The sequence below is a fragment of the Amblyomma mixtum genome, chromosome 9 (assembly GCF_055824585.1).
Source record: "Amblyomma mixtum isolate Tamu chromosome 9, ASM5582458v1, whole genome shotgun sequence".
Taxonomy (NCBI): domain Eukaryota; kingdom Metazoa; phylum Arthropoda; class Arachnida; order Ixodida; family Ixodidae; genus Amblyomma; species Amblyomma mixtum.
The window spans coordinates 58,360,895-58,369,591 of record NC_143020.1 but is presented as its reverse complement, the minus strand read 5'-3'; positions in this window follow the sequence as shown (position 1 = coordinate 58,369,591).

The window sequence follows — 8,697 nt, the reverse complement described above, 5'->3', positions numbered from 1 at the left end:
TTCCTCAGCCGTTACATTCTCCTTTCGCATGATCTCGAGAATCGCATGCTTTCGTTTTGCGGGGCCCAAATCAATGCCCAACTCTTCACAAATTTCGATGAGTTCCTTCACTTTGAAGTTCTCCATCGCGCACAATAGCCTCTTGTAGTTTGCCCTTTTCTTAGAATTGCCTTGCCGTTCACTACTATAGCGCTACTAGCATGACACGCGCAAGTAATTCTTTCCAAACACGCCTCGTTAACTCCCTCTGCACCAGCTTTCGTTTCAAAGCGCTCCGACTTGGCTCGAAACAGCAAAGCTCTCTACAGTGCTACACACACAGCCCTACTCTAGACTACAATCACGTGTGCTAGAGCAGTCTGGCGAATTGAGGGGAAAACATCAGGCACTCACCGCGCCGAGGTAGCTGACGCCGGTCGATCCCGCAGCTGCCATCCACTGTTGGGACTGGGGCATCCCACCGCTGCCACCACTGTTGGGACTGGGGCATCCCGCCGCTGCCACCACTGTTGGGACTGGGAGTCCGAGCCAGGAAACGGTCGAGGCGACGGTGAGTAAAAGGACGTTTATGTACAGTATGTACAAGGGCTTTTACATGATACAAGGGTCATGAGCACCACGGGCAGGCACACAGAAGAAGGGCGGCCCCGGCGGCGAGCGTAGCTCCGGCGTGATGGCTCTTCTGCTGCCCGTCTGCTGCTCGGGTTCAGCGCGGCTCCGTTTTTATAGCCGCTGGTAACGGTTACGGCAGCCAGCCGTTCAAATCCTCCAATCACTGGCCACCGTTCAAATTAGACCAATGGTCGAGAGGCGGCGAGCGTCGGAGGAGTTCGCACCGACGGAGAGGAGGAAGGGTCCGTGTCGGCGCCGCGGCGGCGGGATGAGTCACGTTGCATGTCGCGACTTGTCCGAGAAAGTCTGGGCCTGCTTTGAGCGCCGGCGGGCGCGCAGCGCTGGTTTAGACAGGCCAACCAGCGAAATGTGGGCTCTGGCACTACACGTCATACGAAAGCGCCGCAACTGCTACCTCTGATAACGCTTGAAACCCACTTGCCGCTAAACGCAGCCGCTTCTTCGTGATTTCGAGCAGTTATATATAAATACTAACGATTTACAGAGTAGTTTTGATATATTCACTGCTAGAGTAATATAAATGATGCAATCCCAAAAAGCCGTTTCAGCCGATATGATGTGACAGGAAAGACGGGTCAGCTTTTGTGCAACTCGCCGGCACGTCCGCACTTCGGGCGGCAAATAATCGACACCTACCGAAGCAGGCAGGACACCAGAGAGTGCCTGATGAAAGTGTAAGTTCCGGGAATAGCAGGAGGGAGTTATTCGTCGAGTAACAGAACGAAATATTTTACCGATCATGAATACCTACATTCCCAAATGGGAGAACCGTAACTGGACGTGGAAGAGACCGAAGGGTTTGACTTCATGAAATAGACATCGATCTCGCGCCGATGCTATTCGCTGCCTTTTTACAGGAGGTATTCCGGGGCATGAAGTGGGAACAGTTGGGGATAAGAGTTAATGGAGAATACCTAAATAATTTGCGGATCGCTGTTGACATTGCCTTACTAAGTCACTCAGGACATGAACTGCAAAGCATGATCAATGGGTTAGACAGGCAGAGCAGAACGGTGGGGTTAAACATTGACATGCAGAAAATCAAAGTAAGGTTCAACAGTCTTGTAAGAGCACTGCAGTTCGCAATTGGTAGCGAGGTACTCGAAGTAGTAAGAGAATATGTCTAGTTAGGGCAGGTAGTGACCGCTGATCCAGATCATGACAGGGAAATAACTAGAAGAATAAGAATGGGGTGGAGTGCATATCGCAGGTTCTCTCACATCATAAAGGCAGTTTGCCAGTATCCCTCAAGAGGAAAGTCTATAACAGCTGTATCTTACCGGTACTCACCTATGGGACAGAAACGTGGAGGCCAACAAACAGGGTTCGGCTTAAGGTCAACGCACCGAGCTATGGAAAGAAAGATGATAGGTGTAGTGTTAAGAGATCGGAAGCGGGCGGAGCGAGTGAGGGAACAAACGTGGGTTAACGACATCCTAGTCGAAATCAAGAGGAAGAAATGGGCTTGGGCAAGGCATGTAATGCGAAGGAAAGATAACCGGTGGTGCTTAAGGGTAACGGAGTGGATTCCAAGAGAAGGCAAGCGTAGCAGGAGGCGGCAGAAAGTTAGGTGGGTGGATGAGATTAAGTTTGTGGGTATACGGTGGCCGCAACTGGAACAGGACAGGGTTAACTGGAGATACATGCGAGAGGCCTTTGCCCTGATGATGAGGCTCATGAGGCCCTGATGATGAGGCTGATGATGAGGCGCATCCTGGCATCCTAAGTATGTGGAGGTATTCAACAAGGCGAGATGTAGTGATCATAGGATGGTGAGGTCTCAAATGAGCGTAGACGTACGGAATAGAGGGAATCAGTAAGGAAGACGCCCATCGAAGAGTCAGCACGAAGAGGGAAAATAGAGGAATTTAGGAGGTCGTTGGAGAACAGATATTCCGCTTTAACGAAGGACGGTGACCTTTGTTCCGGACATGAACGATAATGCCACAAATATCACTAAGGAGGGTGCAGTAGAAGTAGGGACCGAGACGAGATACTGGTAAGCTCTCTTAGGAGACGAAAGTTGATATTTAGAAACATGAAAGCATGGAAGGCTACGTATCGAAGTCTAATATACAGAGTATCTATCACGATAATACTATTAGTGGCCGTTACTTGGTTCCATTAGTCTTCCCTTACAGCCGACTACACCGATGGCGACGTATTTCACGTAAAATAAGTGCAAACCGTCGTGAGAATTTTTGGAAGAAAAATACGTGCAATTTGCCAACTGCGAGAAGTCAGAGCTACAAAATAAGCTCGCGTCAGAGTGAGCTCGCTTCAACTGCTGGGTCTTGCACGTGGTATGGAGCACTAAAAGGAGATGGCGCTTCCGCATGTCATTGAAATCCTGCGTCAGATATGCGCAGTCGGATCACTCTTTTTTAGCGTCTCTCATAGCCTGAGTGGCTTTGGGACGTTAAACGCCATAAACCAACCATCACTCTTTTTTTGTGCTTATAGCTGCTAAGAGAAGGCGATGCGTACGAAAATATTTACTGAGTCGACCTCTTCCGTTGCTCCCGAGCGGTCTCCTTGTGTCCCTCGCTTGCTGTAAACCATTAATGTCGACACCGTATGCTTAGTTAGATGCTTTTTTTTTTGTATTGATGCGTCACCGACGATGGCTCTGCCGTGAGAGTTCACTACAGACGAGTGTGAGGAAAAAGTAACTGATTTATACACTGCTCATCGTGTTAACTGACTGTACTGTTTCAGCCAGCCAGACTAAAAAGCACAACAACGAATGTAGGAGGCGCCCCAACTAGGACGCGTATATTAGTGTCTGCTTTTTTCGATCTGAAAAAAAAAGCATGGTTTGGCCAGTCAGCATCACGGGATGTACTAGAACGCTTGTAAATTGCACACTACAGAGCGGCACTGCAGACCTCCCAGGCAGCACAACAACATTGGCCGAAGGTCGGTCAACTGTTGGCAAAAATTGGCACGAACATCGGTCCTACACTGGCATTTGGGCTGAGCGCTACCACTTCACACATTGGACCTACTTTCATGCCAGTTTTGGGCCAATGTTCGGACGATCAAGCGGCCAACGCAGTACCGATGTTCGTTCTGCAGCATGGGCCAGCAAAGGTCTCATACTGGTATCCAACTTTCAAACATTGGTAGCCAGCTTTCAAACATTGGTAGCCAACGTTCAAACATTGGTAGCCAGCTTTCGAATAATGGTTTCCAGCTTTCGAATAATGGCATCCAGCTTTCGAATAATGGTTTCCAGCTTTCGAATAATGGCATCCAGCTTTCGAACGCTGGCACATGCAATTAACCCACTCGCCAATGACCGGCACTGTGGATGGATGTACATACCATTCTACCTAGCAAATATTCATAATAGAGGGTGCGAAAGAATTCCAGAAAAAAGACCCGTTTATTGCTTTGAGTTACAAGAATCACGCTTTTAGCCCGCACAGGATGGTTTGCGCTACCACCAGCCACCCTGGGGAGTAAAGAAAGGGGGCCCAAGAGCATGGTGGCAGAGGCTGTGGGAAAACAATTTATTTTCAAGTTTGGTGCGTGCCAATCAGGTTGGGCAAAGCATCTCGGCAAGCTGCTGCGACACGGCTAAAGCATCCATAAAGTGCTCAAGGAAGCTGTCCTCCAGGGAACTGATCAGTCATATCCGAAGTAATCGTTGCGCTCCAATTGCAAGAGGGCTGCTGGACTGCATTCAAACAAATTCCTCGTCCAGCTCTTGCACGATGGCCACACGAAGCGCCAAGCCTGCAAAGAGATGCATGATGATATGGTAAGTTGAATTATGGCCATCACAGAACAAAAACAAAAATGATTAAATAACACCGAATTTTGTGAAACACAGTCATCCTGAAGACAGTAGCAACATATTTTACAGGATAATTTTTAATTTATTCTTAAGAAACAGCATCACTTAGTTGCACAAAGTGGAATTTAGTTTACTAAACTTCCTGTATACCAAACTGTTTAATTTAGTTTAATGCTTCGTGTCGCACTCGCAGTAAATATATTCAAAGCGAGATAAGCAAATTAATGTGATATTGAAAACAGATTAATGCATTATTTCGTTTTAATATCATAACTCGTATCTCTAAATTTCGAGCTAATTTTTTATTCAAGTAAATATGCACAGGTTGTAGCGTCTCTTCCACATGGACGTCAAAACAACATTTTTGATTAGTTTTTTTTAATGGGGTTAAAAAAAAGGCTTGCGATTTTTTGCGAAATACGCTGAACGCAAGGAACTCAAGGCACCTTTGTTTTACCTTAGTCGCTTCGCATGCATGCTGTAATTGGATTCGAAACTGCGACTTGAAAACCACACAAAAATACTAGTCTGATAGTCCAGAGTAATGCCCTTTTTAATTGCGAGAGAACTTGGGCGAAAGCTTTAACCAGAAGTTGCGGATTTTCTATTGAGTCTGCAAGTGTAGAAGGCAAAAAGAAACACTACGGAAGTATTACACATATCCTTACCAACTAGTTTGCAGTGGGAAATTAATTAAGCGGTTCTGATTTCCGTCGTGCATAAGCGGTAAAGGACATATTCCCGAATGCATCCTATCTCAAGTCATATGAGTTCAAACAAGCTGTTAGCCAAAGTAGTGAATCTTTAGTGAGTTCATCTCACCAAAGACGAAAAATTAAATTCTCACCATTCGGCCACAATTCCACTGCGCAGGACGTCAAGCAAGCCATTTCGCAATGAGAGTGGGTACACAGAAGTCGTCCTCGTGCTTTTTGGCTCGATCTCTTTTCCTGCCGAAAAAATAAAGGCGCATGTAGTCAAAGCAACATTTACTACAAAAATCACTTTAACTTCCAGACGTATATCAAGATAAAATAGTTTTAGTACTTACAAATAAGATCTTGCAGGCGGTACGAACAGCGTCGGATCTCTCCTAATATATGAGTGTGGCTGTGGCTTTTCGCGTGCACAGACTATGAACGGTGCTAGGTCGAGTGTGCATGCATTTTCGTCGCGTTGGCTGTGCACGTGGTTGGGCTCCGCCGAGCAGTCAGGAATGTCTTATTGTGATGCGTCGCGCGGTTCCAAGACGAGCAATGGAGACGATGGGGGGGGGGGGGGGGGGTTGGCTGGAGGGGAGAGAGTTATTTTCGTTTATGGAGGTTTTGTGGTTCTGAGAAAAGTCCTCGAGCTGAAAGGTGGAGAAAGGGAGGTCGTGCAAGGGTGCACGAACAGCGAAGCGCGTAGCTGCGCGCGAGGGAAAATAGCTTTGAAGAAGTGACAACCAAAAAGAAAAAAAAAGCGCTTCGCGGGGTGGGGGGTTAGCCCGCTACCTAAAAGAAGGGCGCGGCCGGGAGACCAGGTGGGGAGATATGGGAAGACTTGAAAGAGAGAGGGAAAGGGGCCAAAACACGTGAAAAGGGTTTGGAATGTTTGGAGAACGAGTCACATAGCCACAGGCAGTACGGAAAGCAATACCTACAAGGAACAAGTGGATGGGAAACTAGGAAGCGTCAAAGTATTGCTACAAAGCTGCAGCAAAAGCCCGAAAATTTTGAAGTGAAAAACTTGGAGCTTCAAGATGAATTTCGCCAAAACGACTTCAGACACTCGCGTATTTTGTGGGGCCGTATGATGTAGCTTCTGTTAGTTGAAGATAGCTTAAAATGTTACCACATAATAAAAAGAACATAAAGCAAAAAATATCCAAGCAGAATGCGCGCTCTTTCATAGTTTCATGTACCGTACATACGCCATACAAGCTAGGTTAACGTGCGTCTAACGCCAGTTGTCAGTCCATTTATTCATTGGCCGTCGAAGAATCCTCAAATTGTTTGTTGTTTGGAAGTTTCGCGCAAAAAAAGCAAAAACAAACAAAGGCATGTTGAATTGTGGTTCGCAACTACTTTCGATGGTTTTCATCAATAAAGGTCATGTTCGAAAGAAAAAAAAAAACTTGCGAGCAAATATGCAAGGACGTGAGCAAGAGCTATATTTCCCCTAATGCAAATTACGCAACAGAAGAATAAAATGGTCAAAAACAACAATTTCCAACACTACGATTTGCAGAAAAGGAAGGAAATAGCAAATCAGAGCACACGGGAAAGGCGCGATCACAGGGCACCAGGTAGGGAAGCGTAGGAATCGCTTGGCACGTGTCCGCGTGCGTTTATGAAGCCACCCGCCTAATATTTCACGAGCGCAACGCATAATTCGAAATTACGAGGCGACTGCTTCGTTTCTAGACGTTGCCAAAACTGAGCACAATTTCGGTTTAGCGAATGCACTTGCGCTAATCTATTACGTTTGTATCGCGATCTCCATGAAGCAGACACCAGCTGCGCACTGCGGCAGTGAATTCCTAGAGCGAATAAAAAAAAAGTGATTTTTTTATTCCAAAAATTTAATCAAGTCAAACTTATTTGATTTTTGTTGAAGGCGTCTCGGGTGTAATCAGAACGTTAATTCTGATCAACAGGACTTCGATCGCAATTCTCCTAAACGTATTATTGCTGCTCACTGCGCAACCAGAGTGCTGCTTTTCCAACGGAATCATGGGTAGCTTTGCTCACAAACTGCAAAAGTGTTCGGTTAAAATATAATAATAAATAAAACCAAATCTTTGAACTCGCATGTTTTAGCGCGTTCGAAAATTATGAACTGCCGATATGGTACTCGACAATAAAAATAATTTTGAACCCATTTTAATGGATGACACAATGTTTACCAACGTTTGCCAGTATACTTTGAACACTGGATAAGCGGTGGCAATCCTAGGCCAATTAGCCAGCTCCCGGAAATGGCATAGCCAATTCTGGCAAAGAGTGGAACAGCACTGGCTAACATGGTCCATGATAGCCAGGATTCGATGATGGCACAGCCAGCAATGGCAAACAGTGGGGCAATCCTGGCTAACCTGGCCCATGATAGCCAGGATCTAATTACGGCTCAGCCAATACTGGTAAAGCGACGGACAACCAGGGCCATTGTTGGATGTGCTAAGGAGTGGCACAACCAATATCGGATGCTCACTGGCAACTCTGGGCCTAGTTAGGGCCACGCTTTGCCAATGGATTTCCAATATTGGCCCGCTGCCGTGTGCTACCTGGGCTGTTCATATAGTTCGGTCAGGTGTGTTTTCACGCTTCTAAGTGTACTGGGGCTGTTTTTACGTTTAGCCCTTTTAAGCTGTGTATTCAACGATGGTTTCTTCGACAGAGATCGTTCACCTGACCTCATCTGCAAGGCTCAGCAGGATGGGTGCACAGCTGTGGGAAGCTGACAACTGCAATGCCTCAGATCGCCGCCGCAAAAAGCGCGTTAATGCGGCTGTCTTGAACAATTAGAATCGATTAGAAGGTCTAGCATCTCGAAGACGGTTTGCAGTAATGAGGCGGAAAAACGACAGCTGCATACCTGCTCTTGCTTATAAAGCGGTTCTTAAGTTTCAGATTTTCGTACTAACCACCCCTTTCCCCGAAAAAAGAGCAAAAGGGTAGCCCCTGTCTGGGTGAAGTGACGCCAGAGGGAGCCTCTTGTCTATTCAGAGAATGGATAATGAAGCATATCCTTAAAATTGAACAAAAAAGCTGAAAATAGATTCTCAGGATGTGATTACACCGAAATCTAGTCGTCAGTGCGCATATTTTTCAGCGGATGGTTTTATTTTCGATGTTTCATGAGCGCGCGCCACGCCCTCCTGGAAGGCGCGAGCTGAAGAGCGTGACGTCATGGCACCCTCCCACGGCGACAGATATGGCGGCGCCCTTCGATGCATGAAGCTTCGCTTCGGACTGGTTTCGTCGTTATTACTGCCTTCTTCAGCGCGTTAAGTGGCCATAAATGGGCCACCAGTCTTTCGCCTTGTCTCCTGTCGCCCACAAGAAAACGTACGAGTAATAAATTTTGTTTATTTTGTTATTTAGAGGGACGATTCTGCCCCTTTAGGCTAAGAGGGGCGTCGGTTTGTTGACAACAATTGTTCCCATCATAACCACCAGATGGCGCAACTAGTCTGAACAGCTCGTGGGAAGCTCGTGGGCTGACCTGCTGTTTTATGGACATCGCGAACGCGTATGACAGCGTACCACATGAGCCTCTAA